General features: G+C 40.5%; 33 non-coding genes across 33 annotated transcripts; 11 read left to right on the forward strand and 22 right to left on the reverse strand.

Annotated features, from left to right (window-relative positions):
- Positions 1-266: 266 nt before the first annotated feature.
- Positions 267-338, reverse strand: TRNAE-UUC (transfer RNA glutamic acid (anticodon UUC)). Its single transcript has one exon. It is a non-coding gene; the product is annotated as a tRNA-Glu (tRNA).
- An 88-nt stretch (positions 339-426) lies between these two features.
- Positions 427-499, forward strand: TRNAM-CAU (transfer RNA methionine (anticodon CAU)). The gene has a single exon. It is a non-coding gene; the product is annotated as a tRNA-Met (tRNA).
- A 322-nt stretch (positions 500-821) lies between these two features.
- Positions 822-893, reverse strand: TRNAE-CUC (transfer RNA glutamic acid (anticodon CUC)). The gene has a single exon. It is a non-coding gene; the product is annotated as a tRNA-Glu (tRNA).
- A 1,073-nt stretch (positions 894-1,966) lies between these two features.
- On the reverse strand, positions 1,967-2,038 carry TRNAE-UUC (transfer RNA glutamic acid (anticodon UUC)). Its single transcript has one exon. It is a non-coding gene; the product is annotated as a tRNA-Glu (tRNA).
- Positions 2,039-2,126: 88 nt separating this feature from the next.
- On the forward strand, positions 2,127-2,199 carry TRNAM-CAU (transfer RNA methionine (anticodon CAU)). Its single transcript has one exon. It is a non-coding gene; the product is annotated as a tRNA-Met (tRNA).
- A 322-nt stretch (positions 2,200-2,521) lies between these two features.
- Positions 2,522-2,593, reverse strand: TRNAE-CUC (transfer RNA glutamic acid (anticodon CUC)). The gene has a single exon. It is a non-coding gene; the product is annotated as a tRNA-Glu (tRNA).
- Positions 2,594-3,667: 1,074 nt separating this feature from the next.
- On the reverse strand, positions 3,668-3,739 carry TRNAE-UUC (transfer RNA glutamic acid (anticodon UUC)). The gene has a single exon. It is a non-coding gene; the product is annotated as a tRNA-Glu (tRNA).
- An 88-nt stretch (positions 3,740-3,827) lies between these two features.
- On the forward strand, positions 3,828-3,900 carry TRNAM-CAU (transfer RNA methionine (anticodon CAU)). The gene has a single exon. It is a non-coding gene; the product is annotated as a tRNA-Met (tRNA).
- A 322-nt stretch (positions 3,901-4,222) lies between these two features.
- On the reverse strand, positions 4,223-4,294 carry TRNAE-CUC (transfer RNA glutamic acid (anticodon CUC)). The gene has a single exon. It is a non-coding gene; the product is annotated as a tRNA-Glu (tRNA).
- Positions 4,295-5,369: 1,075 nt separating this feature from the next.
- Positions 5,370-5,441, reverse strand: TRNAE-UUC (transfer RNA glutamic acid (anticodon UUC)). The gene has a single exon. It is a non-coding gene; the product is annotated as a tRNA-Glu (tRNA).
- An 88-nt stretch (positions 5,442-5,529) lies between these two features.
- On the forward strand, positions 5,530-5,602 carry TRNAM-CAU (transfer RNA methionine (anticodon CAU)). Its single transcript has one exon. It is a non-coding gene; the product is annotated as a tRNA-Met (tRNA).
- Positions 5,603-5,924: 322 nt separating this feature from the next.
- On the reverse strand, positions 5,925-5,996 carry TRNAE-CUC (transfer RNA glutamic acid (anticodon CUC)). The gene has a single exon. It is a non-coding gene; the product is annotated as a tRNA-Glu (tRNA).
- A 1,076-nt stretch (positions 5,997-7,072) lies between these two features.
- TRNAE-UUC (transfer RNA glutamic acid (anticodon UUC)) lies at positions 7,073-7,144 on the reverse strand. The gene has a single exon. It is a non-coding gene; the product is annotated as a tRNA-Glu (tRNA).
- An 88-nt stretch (positions 7,145-7,232) lies between these two features.
- On the forward strand, positions 7,233-7,305 carry TRNAM-CAU (transfer RNA methionine (anticodon CAU)). Its single transcript has one exon. It is a non-coding gene; the product is annotated as a tRNA-Met (tRNA).
- A 322-nt stretch (positions 7,306-7,627) lies between these two features.
- TRNAE-CUC (transfer RNA glutamic acid (anticodon CUC)) lies at positions 7,628-7,699 on the reverse strand. The gene has a single exon. It is a non-coding gene; the product is annotated as a tRNA-Glu (tRNA).
- Positions 7,700-8,778: 1,079 nt separating this feature from the next.
- Positions 8,779-8,850, reverse strand: TRNAE-UUC (transfer RNA glutamic acid (anticodon UUC)). Its single transcript has one exon. It is a non-coding gene; the product is annotated as a tRNA-Glu (tRNA).
- Positions 8,851-8,938: 88 nt separating this feature from the next.
- Positions 8,939-9,011, forward strand: TRNAM-CAU (transfer RNA methionine (anticodon CAU)). The gene has a single exon. It is a non-coding gene; the product is annotated as a tRNA-Met (tRNA).
- Positions 9,012-9,333: 322 nt separating this feature from the next.
- On the reverse strand, positions 9,334-9,405 carry TRNAE-CUC (transfer RNA glutamic acid (anticodon CUC)). Its single transcript has one exon. It is a non-coding gene; the product is annotated as a tRNA-Glu (tRNA).
- A 1,076-nt stretch (positions 9,406-10,481) lies between these two features.
- Positions 10,482-10,553, reverse strand: TRNAE-UUC (transfer RNA glutamic acid (anticodon UUC)). The gene has a single exon. It is a non-coding gene; the product is annotated as a tRNA-Glu (tRNA).
- An 88-nt stretch (positions 10,554-10,641) lies between these two features.
- Positions 10,642-10,714, forward strand: TRNAM-CAU (transfer RNA methionine (anticodon CAU)). The gene has a single exon. It is a non-coding gene; the product is annotated as a tRNA-Met (tRNA).
- Positions 10,715-11,036: 322 nt separating this feature from the next.
- On the reverse strand, positions 11,037-11,108 carry TRNAE-CUC (transfer RNA glutamic acid (anticodon CUC)). The gene has a single exon. It is a non-coding gene; the product is annotated as a tRNA-Glu (tRNA).
- Positions 11,109-12,184: 1,076 nt separating this feature from the next.
- On the reverse strand, positions 12,185-12,256 carry TRNAE-UUC (transfer RNA glutamic acid (anticodon UUC)). Its single transcript has one exon. It is a non-coding gene; the product is annotated as a tRNA-Glu (tRNA).
- Positions 12,257-12,344: 88 nt separating this feature from the next.
- TRNAM-CAU (transfer RNA methionine (anticodon CAU)) lies at positions 12,345-12,417 on the forward strand. The gene has a single exon. It is a non-coding gene; the product is annotated as a tRNA-Met (tRNA).
- A 322-nt stretch (positions 12,418-12,739) lies between these two features.
- Positions 12,740-12,811, reverse strand: TRNAE-CUC (transfer RNA glutamic acid (anticodon CUC)). Its single transcript has one exon. It is a non-coding gene; the product is annotated as a tRNA-Glu (tRNA).
- Positions 12,812-13,888: 1,077 nt separating this feature from the next.
- Positions 13,889-13,960, reverse strand: TRNAE-UUC (transfer RNA glutamic acid (anticodon UUC)). Its single transcript has one exon. It is a non-coding gene; the product is annotated as a tRNA-Glu (tRNA).
- An 88-nt stretch (positions 13,961-14,048) lies between these two features.
- Positions 14,049-14,121, forward strand: TRNAM-CAU (transfer RNA methionine (anticodon CAU)). Its single transcript has one exon. It is a non-coding gene; the product is annotated as a tRNA-Met (tRNA).
- Positions 14,122-14,443: 322 nt separating this feature from the next.
- TRNAE-CUC (transfer RNA glutamic acid (anticodon CUC)) lies at positions 14,444-14,515 on the reverse strand. Its single transcript has one exon. It is a non-coding gene; the product is annotated as a tRNA-Glu (tRNA).
- Positions 14,516-15,592: 1,077 nt separating this feature from the next.
- TRNAE-UUC (transfer RNA glutamic acid (anticodon UUC)) lies at positions 15,593-15,664 on the reverse strand. Its single transcript has one exon. It is a non-coding gene; the product is annotated as a tRNA-Glu (tRNA).
- An 88-nt stretch (positions 15,665-15,752) lies between these two features.
- TRNAM-CAU (transfer RNA methionine (anticodon CAU)) lies at positions 15,753-15,825 on the forward strand. Its single transcript has one exon. It is a non-coding gene; the product is annotated as a tRNA-Met (tRNA).
- Positions 15,826-16,147: 322 nt separating this feature from the next.
- TRNAE-CUC (transfer RNA glutamic acid (anticodon CUC)) lies at positions 16,148-16,219 on the reverse strand. Its single transcript has one exon. It is a non-coding gene; the product is annotated as a tRNA-Glu (tRNA).
- Positions 16,220-17,295: 1,076 nt separating this feature from the next.
- Positions 17,296-17,367, reverse strand: TRNAE-UUC (transfer RNA glutamic acid (anticodon UUC)). Its single transcript has one exon. It is a non-coding gene; the product is annotated as a tRNA-Glu (tRNA).
- An 88-nt stretch (positions 17,368-17,455) lies between these two features.
- TRNAM-CAU (transfer RNA methionine (anticodon CAU)) lies at positions 17,456-17,528 on the forward strand. Its single transcript has one exon. It is a non-coding gene; the product is annotated as a tRNA-Met (tRNA).
- Positions 17,529-17,850: 322 nt separating this feature from the next.
- On the reverse strand, positions 17,851-17,922 carry TRNAE-CUC (transfer RNA glutamic acid (anticodon CUC)). The gene has a single exon. It is a non-coding gene; the product is annotated as a tRNA-Glu (tRNA).
- Positions 17,923-18,178: the final 256 nt, after the last annotated feature.

The raw sequence follows: 18,178 nt of genomic DNA on the forward strand, positions 1-18,178 counted from the left end.
TTCCGATTGGAAATGAAGTAGGAGCCCTAATGACAGACAGAACACATGGATTGTTGGGCCCCTAACACTTTGGAGTAAAAAGGTGTAGTTGAGAATGAGTTAAGCTATGAAACAAAATTAAATCTTGTGCAAAAGGTCAGAATGAATGAAAAATACCCTGGTGTTCAGCATTTTTGACTGCAAAGTGCAAATTCTATCTGAAGTACTTTTATTTGCAAAACACATTTCAGTCTTTGAATGTTGGCAGTAGTACAGAAAAAAGTGAATTCCCATACCGGGAGTCGAACCCGGGCCGCCTGGGTGAAAACCAGGAATCCTAACCGCTAGACCATATGGGAATAGATACCTTCAAGCTCGTTGACAATATGAAAAAAATAAGTTTTGTGCCTTGCACAAGAAGTGTCTGCAGATTAGCTTGTGTGTCTTGCCTCGTTAGCGCAGTAGGTAGCGCGTCAGTCTCATAATCTGAAGGTCGTGAGTTCGATCCTCACACGGGGCAGCATATTCCTCTTTTCTTAAGAGATATTGTCCCCAATTTAGAACTTTCCCTTTCAGTTCTAAAACGATTCTGATAATTAAGGAATTGTGAGCCCAAATGACAGACAGTACAAATGGGTTGTTGAGTCTCTTAACACCTTTGGTGTAAAAAGAGGTAGTTGGGAATGATTTGAGCTATGAAACCAAACTCAGTCTTGCGCCAAAAGTCGCAATGAATGGACAAAAAGCTGGTGCTCAGCATTTTTGACGGTTAAGTCCAAATTGTACCTGAGATACGTTTGACTGAAAATAACGCATCAGTAGTTAGTACAGAAAAGGGTACTTTCCCATACCGGGAGTCGAACCCGGGCCGCCTGGGTGAGAACCAGGAATCCTAACCGCTAGACCATATGGGAAATGATGCATAGCGGTATCAGTGACAATGTAAAAAAAAGAAGTTTACTACTTGACACAAGAAACTTCTGCAGTTCAATTTGCGCAACTTGCCTCCTTAACACAGTAGGAAGCAAATCCGTCTCATAAGCTAAAGGTTGAACTTTTGATGCTCAGAAGAGGCACTGGCCCCTTGTTTTTTCAATCAATTCTGTCTCCATCTTTGCTAGAGAGCCACCGATTTTTCCCATTCAGTACCAAAACATAACCGATTGCAGCAAAGAGGAGAGCTCTAATAACAGACAGGGAAAAAAGGGTTGCTGAGTCCCTTAAAACCTAGGAGTTACAAGTGAGAAATAAGAATGGTTTGAGCGTTGACCTCAAATGGTATGTGGTGCAAATAAATAACCCAAAACTCTGGTGGTTGACATTTTTGCTGCATAGAGCAGTTCCAACCTAAACTGATTCCATCTACAAGGTTTGTGGCAGTTTTGAATGTGCGTACATATGCCAAAGGAGGTCACTCCCATAGCAGGAATTGAACCAGTCAACCAGCGATGCTAGGTCCTTTTCCGCATGGGGCAAGCTTTACACTAACCAACAAGACAGGTTTAAAAAAAAAAAAAAAAAAAAAAAAAAAAAGAAGTTTTTTGCTTTGATTAAATCAATTTTACATTACTAAAGCTAAAACTTTCCACATGAACACCATAATTAGCATATCAGTTGGCAATCTGAAGAATATGAGTTTATTCCTCACATGTGGTACTACTCCCTCCTTTTCTCAGGAGACTGTGTTACCAACTCAGAACTTTCCCATTAATTTCTGAAATTTCCGATTGGAAATGAAGTAGGAGCCCTAATGACAGACAGAACACATGGATTGTTGGGCCCCTAACACTTTGGAGTAAAAAGGTGTAGTTGAGAATGAGTTAAGCTATGAAACAAAATTAAATCTTGTGCAAAAGGTCAGAATGAATGAAAAATACCCTGGTGTTCAGCATTTTTGACTGCAAAGTGCAAATTCTATCTGAAGTACTTTTATTTGCAAAACACATTTCAGTCTTTGAATGTTGGCAGTAGTACAGAAAAAAGTGAATTCCCATACCGGGAGTCGAACCCGGGCCGCCTGGGTGAAAACCAGGAATCCTAACCGCTAGACCATATGGGAATAGATACCTTCAAGCTCGTTGACAATATGAAAAAAATAAGTTTCGTGCCTTGCACAAGAAGTGTCTGCAGATTAGCTTGTGTGTCTTGCCTCGTTAGCGCAGTAGGTAGCGCGTCAGTCTCATAATCTGAAGGTCGTGAGTTCGATCCTCACACGGGGCAGCATATTCCTCTTTTCTTAAGAGATATTGTCCCCAATTTAGAACTTTCCCTTTCAGTTCTAAAACGATTCTGATAATTAAGGAATTGTGAGCCCAAATGACAGACAGTACAAATGGGTTGTTGAGTCTCTTAACACCTTTGGTGTAAAAAGAGGTAGTTGGGAATGATTTGAGCTATGAAACCAAACTCAGTCTTGCGCCAAAAGTCGCAATGAATGGACAAAAAGCTGGTGCTCAGCATTTTTGACGGTTAAGTCCAAATTGTACCTGAGATACGTTTGACTGAAAATAACGCATCAGTAGTTAGTACAGAAAAGGGTACTTTCCCATACCGGGAGTCGAACCCGGGCCGCCTGGGTGAGAACCAGGAATCCTAACCGCTAGACCATATGGGAAATGATGCATAGCGGTATCAGTGACAATGTAAAAAAAAGAAGTTTACTACTTGACACAAGAAACTTCTGCAGTTCAATTTGCGCAACTTGCCTCGTTAACACAGTAGGAAGCAAATCCGTCTCATAAGCTAAAGGTTGAACTTTTGATGCTCAGAAGAGGCACTGGCCCCTTGTTTTTTCAATCAATTCTGTCTCCATCTTTGCTAGAGAGCCACCGATTTTTCCCATTCAGTACCAAAACATAACCGATTGCAGCAAAGAGGAGAGCTCTAATAACAGACAGGGAAAAAAGGGTTGCTGAGTCCCTTAAAACCTAGGAGTTACAAGTGAGAAATAAGAATGGTTTGAGCGTTGACCTCAAATGGTATGTGGTGCAAATAAATAACCCAAAACTCTGGTGGTTGACATTTTTGCTGCATAGAGCAGTTCCAACCTAAACTGATTCCATCTACAAGGTTTGTGGCAGTTTTTGAATGTGCGTACATATGCCAAAGGAGGTCACTCCCATAGCAGGAATTGAACCAGTCAACCAGCGATGCTAGGTCCTTTTCCGCATGGGGCAAGCTTTACACTAACCAACAAGACAGGTTTAAAAAAAAAAAAAAAAAAAAAAAAAAAGAAGTTTTTTGCTTTGATTAAATCAATTTTACATTACTAAAGCTAAAACTTTCCACATGAACACCATAATTAGCATATCAGTTGGCAATCTGAAGAATATGAGTTTATTCCTCACATGTGGTACTACTCCCTCCTTTTCTCAGGAGACTGTGTTACCAACTCAGAACTTTCCCATTAATTTCTGAAATGTTTCCGATTGGAAATGAAGTAGGAGCCCTAATGACAGACAGAACACATGGATTGTTGGGCCCCTAACACTTTGGAGTAAAAAGGTGTAGTTGAGAATGAGTTAAGCTATGAAACAAAATTAAATCTTGTGCAAAAGGTCAGAATGAATGAAAAATACCCTGGTGTTCAGCATTTTTGACTGCAAAGTGCAAATTCTATCTGAAGTACTTTTATTTGCAAAACACATTTCAGTCTTTGAATGTTGGCAGTAGTACAGAAAAAAGTGAATTCCCATACCGGGAGTCGAACCCGGGCCGCCTGGGTGAAAACCAGGAATCCTAACCGCTAGACCATATGGGAATAGATACCTTCAAGCTCGTTGACAATATGAAAAAAATAAGTTTTGTGCCTTGCACAAGAAGTGTCTGCAGATTAGCTTGTGTGTCTTGCCTCGTTAGCGCAGTAGGTAGCGCGTCAGTCTCATAATCTGAAGGTCGTGAGTTCGATCCTCACACGGGGCAGCATATTCCTCTTTTCTTAAGAGATATTGTCCCCAATTTAGAACTTTCCCTTTCAGTTCTAAAACGATTCTGATAATTAAGGAATTGTGAGCCCAAATGACAGACAGTACAAATGGGTTGTTGAGTCTCTTAACACCTTTGGTGTAAAAAGAGGTAGTTGGGAATGATTTGAGCTATGAAACCAAACTCAGTCTTGCGCCAAAAGTCGCAATGAATGGACAAAAAGCTGGTGCTCAGCATTTTTGACGGTTAAGTCCAAATTGTACCTGAGATACGTTTGACTGAAAATAACGCATCAGTAGTTAGTACAGAAAAGGGTACTTTCCCATACCGGGAGTCGAACCCGGGCCGCCTGGGTGAGAACCAGGAATCCTAACCGCTAGACCATATGGGAAATGATGCATAGCGGTATCAGTGACAATGTAAAAAAAAGAAGTTTACTACTTGACACAAGAAACTTCTGCAGTTCAATTTGCGCAACTTGCCTCGTTAACACAGTAGGAAGCAAATCCGTCTCATAAGCTAAAGGTTGAACTTTTGATGCTCAGAAGAGGCACTGGCCCCTTGTTTTTTCAATCAATTCTGTCTCCATCTTTGCTAGAGAGCCACCGATTTTTCCCATTCAGTACCAAAACATAACCGATTGCAGCAAAGAGGAGAGCTCTAATAACAGACAGGGAAAAAAGGGTTGCTGAGTCCCTTAAAACCTAGGAGTTACAAGTGAGAAATAAGAATGGTTTGAGCGTTGACCTCAAATGGTATGTGGTGCAAATAAATAACCCAAAACTCTGGTGGTTGACATTTTTGCTGCATAGAGCAGTTCCAACCTAAACTGATTCCATCTACAAGGTTTGTGGCAGTTTTTGAATGTGCGTACATATGCCAAAGGAGGTCACTCCCATAGCAGGAATTGAACCAGTCAACCAGCGATGCTAGGTCCTTTTCCGCATGGGGCAAGCTTTACACTAACCAACAAGACAGGTTTAAAAAAAAAAAAAAAAAAAAAAAAAAAAGAAGTTTTTTGCTTTGATTAAATAAATTTTACATTACTAAAGCTAAAACTTTCCACATGAACACCATAATTAGCATATCAGTTGGCAATCTGAAGAATATGAGTTTATTCCTCACATGTGGTACTACTCCCTCCTTTTCTCAGGAGACTGTGTTACCAACTCAGAACTTTCCCATTAATTTCTGAAATGTTTCCGATTGGAAATGAAGTAGGAGCCCTAATGACAGACAGAACACATGGATTGTTGGGCCCCTAACACTTTGGAGTAAAAAGGTGTAGTTGAGAATGAGTTAAGCTATGAAACAAAATTAAATCTTGTGCAAAAGGTCAGAATGAATGAAAAATACCCTGGTGTTCAGCATTTTTGACTGCAAAGTGCAAATTCTATCTGAAGTACTTTTATTTGCAAAACACATTTCAGTCTTTGAATGTTGGCAGTAGTACAGAAAAAAGTGAATTCCCATACCGGGAGTCGAACCCGGGCCGCCTGGGTGAAAACCAGGAATCCTAACCGCTAGACCATATGGGAATAGATACCTTCAAGCTCGTTGACAATATGAAAAAAATAAGTTTCGTGCCTTGCACAAGAAGTGTCTGCAGATTAGCTTGTGTGTCTTGCCTCGTTAGCGCAGTAGGTAGCGCGTCAGTCTCATAATCTGAAGGTCGTGAGTTCGATCCTCACACGGGGCAGCATATTCCTCTTTTCTTAAGAGATATTGTCCCCAATTTAGAACTTTCCCTTTCAGTTCTAAAACGATTCTGATAATTAAGGAATTGTGAGCCCAAATGACAGACAGTACAAATGGGTTGTTGAGTCTCTTAACACCTTTGGTGTAAAAAGAGGTAGTTGGGAATGATTTGAGCTATGAAACCAAACTCAGTCTTGCGCCAAAAGTCGCAATGAATGGACAAAAAGCTGGTGCTCAGCATTTTTGACGGTTAAGTCCAAATTGTACCTGAGATACGTTTGACTGAAAATAACGCATCAGTAGTTAGTACAGAAAAGGGTACTTTCCCATACCGGGAGTCGAACCCGGGCCGCCTGGGTGAGAACCAGGAATCCTAACCGCTAGACCATATGGGAAATGATGCATAGCGGTATCAGTGACAATGTAAAAAAAAGAAGTTTACTACTTGACACAAGAAACTTCTGCAGTTCAATTTGCGCAACTTGCCTCCTTAACACAGTAGGAAGCAAATCCGTCTCATAAGCTAAAGGTTGAACTTTTGATGCTCAGAAGAGGCACTGGCCCCTTGTTTTTTCAATCAATTCTGTCTCCATCTTTGCTAGAGAGCCACCGATTTTTCCCATTCAGTACCAAAACATAACCGATTGCAGCAAAGAGGAGAGCTCTAATAACAGACAGGGAAAAAAGGGTTGCTGAGTCCCTTAAAACCTAGGAGTTACAAGTGAGAAATAAGAATGGTTTGAGCGTTGACCTCAAATGGTATGTGGTGCAAATAAATAACCCAAAACTCTGGTGGTTGACATTTTTGCTGCATAGAGCAGTTCCAACCTAAACTGATTCCATCTACAAGGTTTGTGGCAGTTTTTGAATGTGCGTACATATGCCAAAGGAGGTCACTCCCATAGCAGGAATTGAACCAGTCAACCAGCGATGCTAGGTCCTTTTCCGCATGGGGCAAGCTTTACACTAACCAACAAGACAGGTTTAAAAAAAAAAAAAAAAAAAAAAAAAAAAAGAAGTTTTTTGCTTTGATTAAATAAATTTTACATTACTAAAGCTAAAACTTTCCACATGAACACCATAATTAGCATATCAGTTGGCAATCTGAAGAATATGAGTTTATTCCTCACATGTGGTACTACTCCCTCCTTTTCTCAGGAGACTGTGTTACCAACTCAGAACTTTCCCATTAATTTCTGAAATGTTTCCGATTGGAAATGAAGTAGGAGCCCTAATGACAGACAGAACACATGGATTGTTGGGCCCCTAACACTTTGGAGTAAAAAGGTGTAGTTGAGAATGAGTTAAGCTATGAAACAAAATTAAATCTTGTGCAAAAGGTCAGAATGAATGAAAAATACCCTGGTGTTCAGCATTTTTGACTGCAAAGTGCAAATTCTATCTGAAGTACTTTTATTTGCAAAACACATTTCAGTCTTTGAATGTTGGCAGTAGTACAGAAAAAAGTGAATTCCCATACCGGGAGTCGAACCCGGGCCGCCTGGGTGAAAACCAGGAATCCTAACCGCTAGACCATATGGGAATAGATACCTTCAAGCTCGTTGACAATATGAAAAAAATAAGTTTCGTGCCTTGCACAAGAAGTGTCTGCAGATTAGCTTGTGTGTCTTGCCTCGTTAGCGCAGTAGGTAGCGCGTCAGTCTCATAATCTGAAGGTCGTGAGTTCGATCCTCACACGGGGCAGCATATTCCTCTTTTCTTAAGAGATATTGTCCCCAATTTAGAACTTTCCCTTTCAGTTCTAAAATGATTCTGATAATGAAGAAATTGTGAGCCCAAATGACAGACAGTACAAATGGGTTGTTGAGTCTCTTAACACCTTTGGTGTAAAAAGAGGTAGTTGGGAATGATTTGAGCTATGAAACCAAACTCAGTCTTGCGCCAAAAGTCGCAATGAATGGACAAAAAGCTGGTGCTCAGCATTTTTGACGGTTAAGTCCAAATTGTACCTGAGATACGTTTGACTGAAAATAACGCATCAGTAGTTAGTACAGAAAAGGGTACTTTCCCATACCGGGAGTCGAACCCGGGCCGCCTGGGTGAGAACCAGGAATCCTAACCGCTAGACCATATGGGAAATGATGCATAGCGGTATCAGTGACAATGTAAAAAAAAGAAGTTTACTACTTGACACAAGAAACTTCTGCAGTTCAATTTGCGCAACTTGCCTCCTTAACACAGTAGGAAGCAAATCCGTCTCATAAGCTAAAGGTTGAACTTTTGATGCTCAGAAGAGGCACTGGCCCCTTGTTTTTTCAATCAATTCTGTCTCCATCTTTGCTAGAGAGCCACCGATTTTTCCCATTCAGTACCAAAACATAACCGATTGCAGCAAAGAGGAGAGCTCTAATAACAGACAGGGAAAAAAGGGTTGCTGAGTCCCTTAAAACCTAGGAGTTACAAGTGAGAAATAAGAATGGTTTGAGCGTTGACCTCAAATGGTATGTGGTGCAAATAAATAACCCAAAACTCTGGTGGTTGACATTTTTGCTGCATAGAGCAGTTCCAACCTAAACTGATTCCATCTACAAGGTTTGTGGCAGTTTTTGAATGTGCGTACATATGCCAAAGGAGGTCACTCCCATAGCAGGAATTGAACCAGTCAACCAGCGATGCTAGGTCCTTTTCCGCATGGGGCAAGCTTTACACTAACCAACAAGACAGGTTTAAAAAAAAAAAAAAAAAAAAAAAAAAAAAAAAGAAGTTTTTTGCTTTGATTAAATCAATTTTACATTACTAAAGCTAAAACTTTCCACATGAACACCATAATTAGCATATCAGTTGGCAATCTGAAGAATATGAGTTTATTCCTCACATGTGGTACTACTCCCTCCTTTTCTCAGGAGACTGTGTTACCAACTCAGAACTTTCCCATTAATTTCTGAAATGTTTCCGATTGGAAATGAAGTAGGAGCCCTAATGACAGACAGAACACATGGATTGTTGGGCCCCTAACACTTTGGAGTAAAAAGGTGTAGTTGAGAATGAGTTAAGCTATGAAACAAAATTAAATCTTGTGCAAAAGGTCAGAATGAATGAAAAATACCCTGGTGTTCAGCATTTTTGACTGCAAAGTGCAAATTCTATCTGAAGTACTTTTATTTGCAAAACACATTTCAGTCTTTGAATGTTGGCAGTAGTACAGAAAAAAGTGAATTCCCATACCGGGAGTCGAACCCGGGCCGCCTGGGTGAAAACCAGGAATCCTAACCGCTAGACCATATGGGAATAGATACCTTCAAGCTCGTTGACAATATGAAAAAAATAAGTTTCGTGCCTTGCACAAGAAGTGTCTGCAGATTAGCTTGTGTGTCTTGCCTCGTTAGCGCAGTAGGTAGCGCGTCAGTCTCATAATCTGAAGGTCGTGAGTTCGATCCTCACACGGGGCAGCATATTCCTCTTTTCTTAAGAGATATTGTCCCCAATTTAGAACTTTCCCTTTCAGTTCTAAAACGATTCTGATAATTAAGGAATTGTGAGCCCAAATGACAGACAGTACAAATGGGTTGTTGAGTCTCTTAACACCTTTGGTGTAAAAAGAGGTAGTTGGGAATGATTTGAGCTATGAAACCAAACTCAGTCTTGCGCCAAAAGTCGCAATGAATGGACAAAAAGCTGGTGCTCAGCATTTTTGACGGTTAAGTCCAAATTGTACCTGAGATACGTTTGACTGAAAATAACGCATCAGTAGTTAGTACAGAAAAGGGTACTTTCCCATACCGGGAGTCGAACCCGGGCCGCCTGGGTGAGAACCAGGAATCCTAACCGCTAGACCATATGGGAAATGATGCATAGCGGTATCAGTGACAATGTAAAAAAAAGAAGTTTACTACTTGACACAAGAAACTTCTGCAGTTCAATTTGCGCAACTTGCCTCCTTAACACAGTAGGAAGCAAATCCGTCTCATAAGCTAAAGGTTGAACTTTTGATGCTCAGAAGAGGCACTGGCCCCTTGTTTTTTCAATCAATTCTGTCTCCATCTTTGCTAGAGAGCCACCGATTTTTCCCATTCAGTACCAAAACATAACCGATTGCAGCAAAGAGGAGAGCTCTAATAACAGACAGGGAAAAAAGGGTTGCTGAGTCCCTTAAAACCTAGGAGTTACAAGTGAGAAATAAGAATGGTTTGAGCGTTGACCTCAAATGGTATGTGGTGCAAATAAATAACCCAAAACTCTGGTGGTTGACATTTTTGCTGCATAGAGCAGTTCCAACCTAAACTGATTCCATCTACAAGGTTTGTGGCAGTTTTTGAATGTGCGTACATATGCCAAAGGAGGTCACTCCCATAGCAGGAATTGAACCAGTCAACCAGCGATGCTAGGTCCTTTTCCGCATGGGGCAAGCTTTACACTAACCAACAAGACAGGTTTAAAAAAAAAAAAAAAAAAAAAAAAAAAAAGAAGTTTTTTGCTTTGATTAAATAAATTTTACATTACTAAAGCTAAAACTTTCCACATGAACACCATAATTAGCATATCAGTTGGCAATCTGAAGAATATGAGTTTATTCCTCACATGTGGTACTACTCCCTCCTTTTCTCAGGAGACTGTGTTACCAACTCAGAACTTTCCCATTAATTTCTGAAATGTTTCCGATTGGAAATGAAGTAGGAGCCCTAATGACAGACAGAACACATGGATTGTTGGGCCCCTAACACTTTGGAGTAAAAAGGTGTAGTTGAGAATGAGTTAAGCTATGAAACAAAATTAAATCTTGTGCAAAAGGTCAGAATGAATGAAAAATACCCTGGTGTTCAGCATTTTTGACTGCAAAGTGCAAATTCTATCTGAAGTACTTTTATTTGCAAAACACATTTCAGTCTTTGAATGTTGGCAGTAGTACAGAAAAAAGTGAATTCCCATACCGGGAGTCGAACCCGGGCCGCCTGGGTGAAAACCAGGAATCCTAACCGCTAGACCATATGGGAATAGATACCTTCAAGCTCGTTGACAATATGAAAAAAATAAGTTTCGTGCCTTGCACAAGAAGTGTCTGCAGATTAGCTTGTGTGTCTTGCCTCGTTAGCGCAGTAGGTAGCGCGTCAGTCTCATAATCTGAAGGTCGTGAGTTCGATCCTCACACGGGGCAGCATATTCCTCTTTTCTTAAGAGATATTGTCCCCAATTTAGAACTTTCCCTTTCAGTTCTAAAATGATTCTGATAATGAAGAAATTGTGAGCCCAAATGACAGACAGTACAAATGGGTTGTTGAGTCTCTTAACACCTTTGGTGTAAAAAGAGGTAGTTGGGAATGATTTGAGCTATGAAACCAAACTCAGTCTTGCGCCAAAAGTCGCAATGAATGGACAAAAAGCTGGTGCTCAGCATTTTTGACGGTTAAGTCCAAATTGTACCTGAGATACGTTTGACTGAAAATAACGCATCAGTAGTTAGTACAGAAAAGGGTACTTTCCCATACCGGGAGTCGAACCCGGGCCGCCTGGGTGAGAACCAGGAATCCTAACCGCTAGACCATATGGGAAATGATGCATAGCGGTATCAGTGACAATGTAAAAAAAAGAAGTTTACTACTTGACACAAGAAACTTCTGCAGTTCAATTTGCGCAACTTGCCTCCTTAACACAGTAGGAAGCAAATCCGTCTCATAAGCTAAAGGTTGAACTTTTGATGCTCAGAAGAGGCACTGGCCCCTTGTTTTTTCAATCAATTCTGTCTCCATCTTTGCTAGAGAGCCACCGATTTTTCCCATTCAGTACCAAAACATAACCGATTGCAGCAAAGAGGAGAGCTCTAATAACAGACAGGGAAAAAAGGGTTGCTGAGTCCCTTAAAACCTAGGAGTTACAAGTGAGAAATAAGAATGGTTTGAGCGTTGACCTCAAATGGTATGTGGTGCAAATAAATAACCCAAAACTCTGGTGGTTGACATTTTTGCTGCATAGAGCAGTTCCAACCTAAACTGATTCCATCTACAAGGTTTGTGGCAGTTTTTGAATGTGCGTACATATGCCAAAGGAGGTCACTCCCATAGCAGGAATTGAACCAGTCAACCAGCGATGCTAGGTCCTTTTCCGCATGGGGCAAGCTTTACACTAACCAACAAGACAGGTTTAAAAAAAAAAAAAAAAAAAAAAAAAAAAAGAAGTTTTTTGCTTTGATTAAATAAATTTTACATTACTAAAGCTAAAACTTTCCACATGAACACCATAATTAGCATATCAGTTGGCAATCTGAAGAATATGAGTTTATTCCTCACATGTGGTACTACTCCCTCCTTTTCTCAGGAGACTGTGTTACCAACTCAGAACTTTCCCATTAATTTCTGAAATGTTTCCGATTGGAAATGAAGTAGGAGCCCTAATGACAGACAGAACACATGGATTGTTGGGCCCCTAACACTTTGGAGTAAAAAGGTGTAGTTGAGAATGAGTTAAGCTATGAAACAAAATTAAATCTTGTGCAAAAGGTCAGAATGAATGAAAAATACCCTGGTGTTCAGCATTTTTGACTGCAAAGTGCAAATTCTATCTGAAGTACTTTTATTTGCAAAACACATTTCAGTCTTTGAATGTTGGCAGTAGTACAGAAAAAAGTGAATTCCCATACCGGGAGTCGAACCCGGGCCGCCTGGGTGAAAACCAGGAATCCTAACCGCTAGACCATATGGGAATAGATACCTTCAAGCTCGTTGACAATATGAAAAAAATAAGTTTCGTGCCTTGCACAAGAAGTGTCTGCAGATTAGCTTGTGTGTCTTGCCTCGTTAGCGCAGTAGGTAGCGCGTCAGTCTCATAATCTGAAGGTCGTGAGTTCGATCCTCACACGGGGCAGCATATTCCTCTTTTCTTAAGAGATATTGTCCCCAATTTAGAACTTTCCCTTTCAGTTCTAAAATGATTCTGATAATGAAGAAATTGTGAGCCCAAATGACAGACAGTACAAATGGGTTGTTGAGTCTCTTAACACCTTTGGTGTAAAAAGAGGTAGTTGGGAATGATTTGAGCTATGAAACCAAACTCAGTCTTGCGCCAAAAGTCGCAATGAATGGACAAAAAGCTGGTGCTCAGCATTTTTGACGGTTAAGTCCAAATTGTACCTGAGATACGTTTGACTGAAAATAACGCATCAGTAGTTAGTACAGAAAAGGGTACTTTCCCATACCGGGAGTCGAACCCGGGCCGCCTGGGTGAGAACCAGGAATCCTAACCGCTAGACCATATGGGAAATGATGCATAGCGGTATCAGTGACAATGTAAAAAAAAGAAGTTTACTACTTGACACAAGAAACTTCTGCAGTTCAATTTGCGCAACTTGCCTCCTTAACACAGTAGGAAGCAAATCCGTCTCATAAGCTAAAGGTTGAACTTTTGATGCTCAGAAGAGGCACTGGCCCCTTGTTTTTTCAATCAATTCTGTCTCCATCTTTGCTAGAGAGCCACCGATTTTTCCCATTCAGTACCAAAACATAACCGATTGCAGCAAAGAGGAGAGCTCTAATAACAGACAGGGAAAAAAGGGTTGCTGAGTCCCTTAAAACCTAGGAGTTACAAGTGAGAAATAAGAATGGTTTGAGCGTTGACCTCAAATGGTATGTGGTGCAAATAAATAACCCAAAACTCTGGTGGTTGACATTTTTGCTGCATAGAGCAGTTCCAACCTAAACTGATTCCATCTACAAGGTTTGTGGCAGTTTTTGAATGTGCGTACATATGCCAAAGGAGGTCACTCCCATAGCAGGAATTGAACCAGTCAACCAGCGATGCTAGGTCCTTTTCCGCATGGGGCAAGCTTTACACTAACCAACAAGACAGGTTTAAAAAAAAAAAAAAAAAAAAAAAAAAAAAAGAAGTTTTTTGCTTTGATTAAATAAATTTTACATTACTAAAGCTAAAACTTTCCACATGAACACCATAATTAGCATATCAGTTGGCAATCTGAAGAATATGAGTTTATTCCTCACATGTGGTACTACTCCCTCCTTTTCTCAGGAGACTGTGTTACCAACTCAGAACTTTCCCATTAATTTCTGAAATGTTTCCGATTGGAAATGAAGTAGGAGCCCTAATGACAGACAGAACACATGGATTGTTGGGCCCCTAACACTTTGGAGTAAAAAGGTGTAGTTGAGAATGAGTTAAGCTATGAAACAAAATTAAATCTTGTGCAAAAGGTCAGAATGAATGAAAAATACCCTGGTGTTCAGCATTTTTGACTGCAAAGTGCAAATTCTATCTGAAGTACTTTTATTTGCAAAACACATTTCAGTCTTTGAATGTTGGCAGTAGTACAGAAAAAAGTGAATTCCCATACCGGGAGTCGAACCCGGGCCGCCTGGGTGAAAACCAGGAATCCTAACCGCTAGACCATATGGGAATAGATACCTTCAAGCTCGTTGACAATATGAAAAAAATAAGTTTCGTGCCTTGCACAAGAAGTGTCTGCAGATTAGCTTGTGTGTCTTGCCTCGTTAGCGCAGTAGGTAGCGCGTCAGTCTCATAATCTGAAGGTCGTGAGTTCGATCCTCACACGGGGCAGCATATTCCTCTTTTCTTAAGAGATATTGTCCCCAATTTAGAACTTTCCCTTTCAGTTCTAAAATGATTCTGATAATGAAGAAATTGTGAGCCCAAATGACAGACAGTACAAATGGGTTGTTGAGTCTCTTAACACCTTTGGTGTAAAAAGAGGTAGTTGGGAATGATTTGAGCTATGAAACCAAACTCAGTCTTGCGCCAAAAGTCGCAATGAATGGACAAAAAGCTGGTGCTCAGCATTTTTGACGGTTAAGTCCAAATTGTACCTGAGATACGTTTGACTGAAAATAACGCATCAGTAGTTAGTACAGAAAAGGGTACTTTCCCATACCGGGAGTCGAACCCGGGCCGCCTGGGTGAGAACCAGGAATCCTAACCGCTAGACCATATGGGAAATGATGCATAGCGGTATCAGTGACAATGTAAAAAAAAGAAGTTTACTACTTGACACAAGAAACTTCTGCAGTTCAATTTGCGCAACTTGCCTCCTTAACACAGTAGGAAGCAAATCCGTCTCATAAGCTAAAGGTTGAACTTTTGATGCTCAGAAGAGGCACTGGCCCCTTGTTTTTTCAATCAATTCTGTCTCCATCTTTGCTAGAGAGCCACCGATTTTTCCCATTCAGTACCAAAACATAACCGATTGCAGCAAAGAGGAGAGCTCTAATAACAGACAGGGAAAAAAGGGTTGCTGAGTCCCTTAAAACCTAGGAGTTACAAGTGAGAAATAAGAATGGTTTGAGCGTTGACCTCAAATGGTATGTGGTGCAAATAAATAACCCAAAACTCTGGTGGTTGACATTTTTGCTGCATAGAGCAGTTCCAACCTAAACTGATTCCATCTACAAGGTTTGTGGCAGTTTTTGAATGTGCGTACATATGCCAAAGGAGGTCACTCCCATAGCAGGAATTGAACCAGTCAACCAGCGATGCTAGGTCCTTTTCCGCATGGGGCAAGCTTTACACTAACCAACAAGACAGGTTTAAAAAAAAAAAAAAAAAAAAAAAAAAAAAAGAAGTTTTTTGCTTTGATTAAATAAATTTTACATTACTAAAGCTAAAACTTTCCACATGAACACCATAATTAGCATATCAGTTGGCAATCTGAAGAATATGAGTTTATTCCTCACATGTGGTACTACTCCCTCCTTTTCTCAGGAGACTGTGTTACCAACTCAGAACTTTCCCATTAATTTCTGAAATGTTTCCGATTGGAAATGAAGTAGGAGCCCTAATGACAGACAGAACACATGGATTGTTGGGCCCCTAACACTTTGGAGTAAAAAGGTGTAGTTGAGAATGAGTTAAGCTATGAAACAAAATTAAATCTTGTGCAAAAGGTCAGAATGAATGAAAAATACCCTGGTGTTCAGCATTTTTGACTGCAAAGTGCAAATTCTATCTGAAGTACTTTTATTTGCAAAACACATTTCAGTCTTTGAATGTTGGCAGTAGTACAGAAAAAAGTGAATTCCCATACCGGGAGTCGAACCCGGGCCGCCTGGGTGAAAACCAGGAATCCTAACCGCTAGACCATATGGGAATAGATACCTTCAAGCTCGTTGACAATATGAAAAAAATAAGTTTCGTGCCTTGCACAAGAAGTGTCTGCAGATTAGCTTGTGTGTCTTGCCTCGTTAGCGCAGTAGGTAGCGCGTCAGTCTCATAATCTGAAGGTCGTGAGTTCGATCCTCACACGGGGCAGCATATTCCTCTTTTCTTAAGAGATATTGTCCCCAATTTAGAACTTTCCCTTTCAGTTCTAAAATGATTCTGATAATGAAGAAATTGTGAGCCCAAATGACAGACAGTACAAATGGGTTGTTGAGTCTCTTAACACCTTTGGTGTAAAAAGAGGTAGTTGGGAATGATTTGAGCTATGAAACCAAACTCAGTCTTGCGCCAAAAGTCGCAATGAATGGACAAAAAGCTGGTGCTCAGCATTTTTGACGGTTAAGTCCAAATTGTACCTGAGATACGTTTGACTGAAAATAACGCATCAGTAGTTAGTACAGAAAAGGGTACTTTCCCATACCGGGAGTCGAACCCGGGCCGCCTGGGTGAGAACCAGGAATCCTAACCGCTAGACCATATGGGAAATGATGCATAGCGGTATCAGTGACAATGTAAAAAAAAGAAGTTTACTACTTGACACAAGAAACTTCTGCAGTTCAATTTGCGCAACTTGCCTCCTTAACACAGTAGGAAGCAAATCCGTCTCATAAGCTAAAGGTTGAACTTTTGATGCTCAGAAGAGGCACTGGCCCCTTGTTTTTTCAATCAATTCTGTCTCCATCTTTGCTAGAGAGCCACCGATTTTTCCCATTCAGTACCAAAACATAACCGATTGCAGCAAAGAGGAGAGCTCTAATAACAGACAGGGAAAAAAGGGTTGCTGAGTCCCTTAAAACCTAGGAGTTACAAGTGAGAAATAAGAATGGTTTGAGCGTTGACCTCAAATGGTATGTGGTGCAAATAAATAACCCAAAACTCTGGTGGTTGACATTTTTGCTGCATAGAGCAGTTCCAACCTAAACTGATTCCATCTACAAGGTTTGTGGCAGTTTTTGAATGTGCGTACATATGCCAAAGGAGGTCACTCCCATAGCAGGAATTGAACCAGTCAACCAGCGATGCTAGGTCCTTTTCCGCATGGGGCAAGCTTTACACTAACCAACAAGACAGGTTTAAAAAAAAAAAAAAAAAAAAAAAAAAAAAGAAGTTTTTTGCTTTGATTAAATAAATTTTACATTACTAAAGCTAAAACTTTCCACATGAACACCATAATTAGCATATCAGTTGGCAATCTGAAGAATATGAGTTTATTCCTCACATGTGGTACTACTCCCTCCTTTTCTCAGGAGACTGTGTTACCAACTCAGAACTTTCCCATTAATTTCTGAAATGTTTCCGATTGGAAATGAAGTAGGAGCCCTAATGACAGACAGAACACATGGATTGTTGGGCCCCTAACACTTTGGAGTAAAAAGGTGTAGTTGAGAATGAGTTAAGCTATGAAACAAAATTAAATCTTGTGCAAAAGGTCAGAATGAATGAAAAATACCCTGGTGTTCAGCATTTTTGACTGCAAAGTGCAAATTCTATCTGAAGTACTTTTATTTGCAAAACACATTTCAGTCTTTGAATGTTGGCAGTAGTACAGAAAAAAGTGAATTCCCATACCGGGAGTCGAACCCGGGCCGCCTGGGTGAAAACCAGGAATCCTAACCGCTAGACCATATGGGAATAGATACCTTCAAGCTCGTTGACAATATGAAAAAAATAAGTTTCGTGCCTTGCACAAGAAGTGTCTGCAGATTAGCTTGTGTGTCTTGCCTCGTTAGCGCAGTAGGTAGCGCGTCAGTCTCATAATCTGAAGGTCGTGAGTTCGATCCTCACACGGGGCAGCATATTCCTCTTTTCTTAAGAGATATTGTCCCCAATTTAGAACTTTCCCTTTCAGTTCTAAAACGATTCTGATAATTAAGGAATTGTGAGCCCAAATGACAGACAGTACAAATGGGTTGTTGAGTCTCTTAACACCTTTGGTGTAAAAAGAGGTAGTTGGGAATGATTTGAGCTATGAAACCAAACTCAGTCTTGCGCCAAAAGTCGCAATGAATGGACAAAAAGCTGGTGCTCAGCATTTTTGACGGTTAAGTCCAAATTGTACCTGAGATACGTTTGACTGAAAATAACGCATCAGTAGTTAGTACAGAAAAGGGTACTTTCCCATACCGGGAGTCGAACCCGGGCCGCCTGGGTGAGAACCAGGAATCCTAACCGCTAGACCATATGGGAAATGATGCATAGCGGTATCAGTGACAATGTAAAAAAAAGAAGTTTACTACTTGACACAAGAAACTTCTGCAGTTCAATTTGCGCAACTTGCCTCCTTAACACAGTAGGAAGCAAATCCGTCTCATAAGCTAAAGGTTGAACTTTTGATGCTCAGAAGAGGCACTGGCCCCTTGTTTTTTCAATCAATTCTGTCTCCATCTTTGCTAGAGAGCCACCGATTTTTCCCATTCAGTACCAAAACATAACCGATTGCAGC

The sequence above is a fragment of the Ranitomeya imitator genome, unplaced genomic scaffold, assembly GCF_032444005.1.
Source record: "Ranitomeya imitator isolate aRanImi1 unplaced genomic scaffold, aRanImi1.pri SCAFFOLD_252, whole genome shotgun sequence".
In the NCBI taxonomy this organism is placed as follows: Eukaryota; Metazoa; Chordata; class Amphibia; order Anura; family Dendrobatidae; genus Ranitomeya; species Ranitomeya imitator.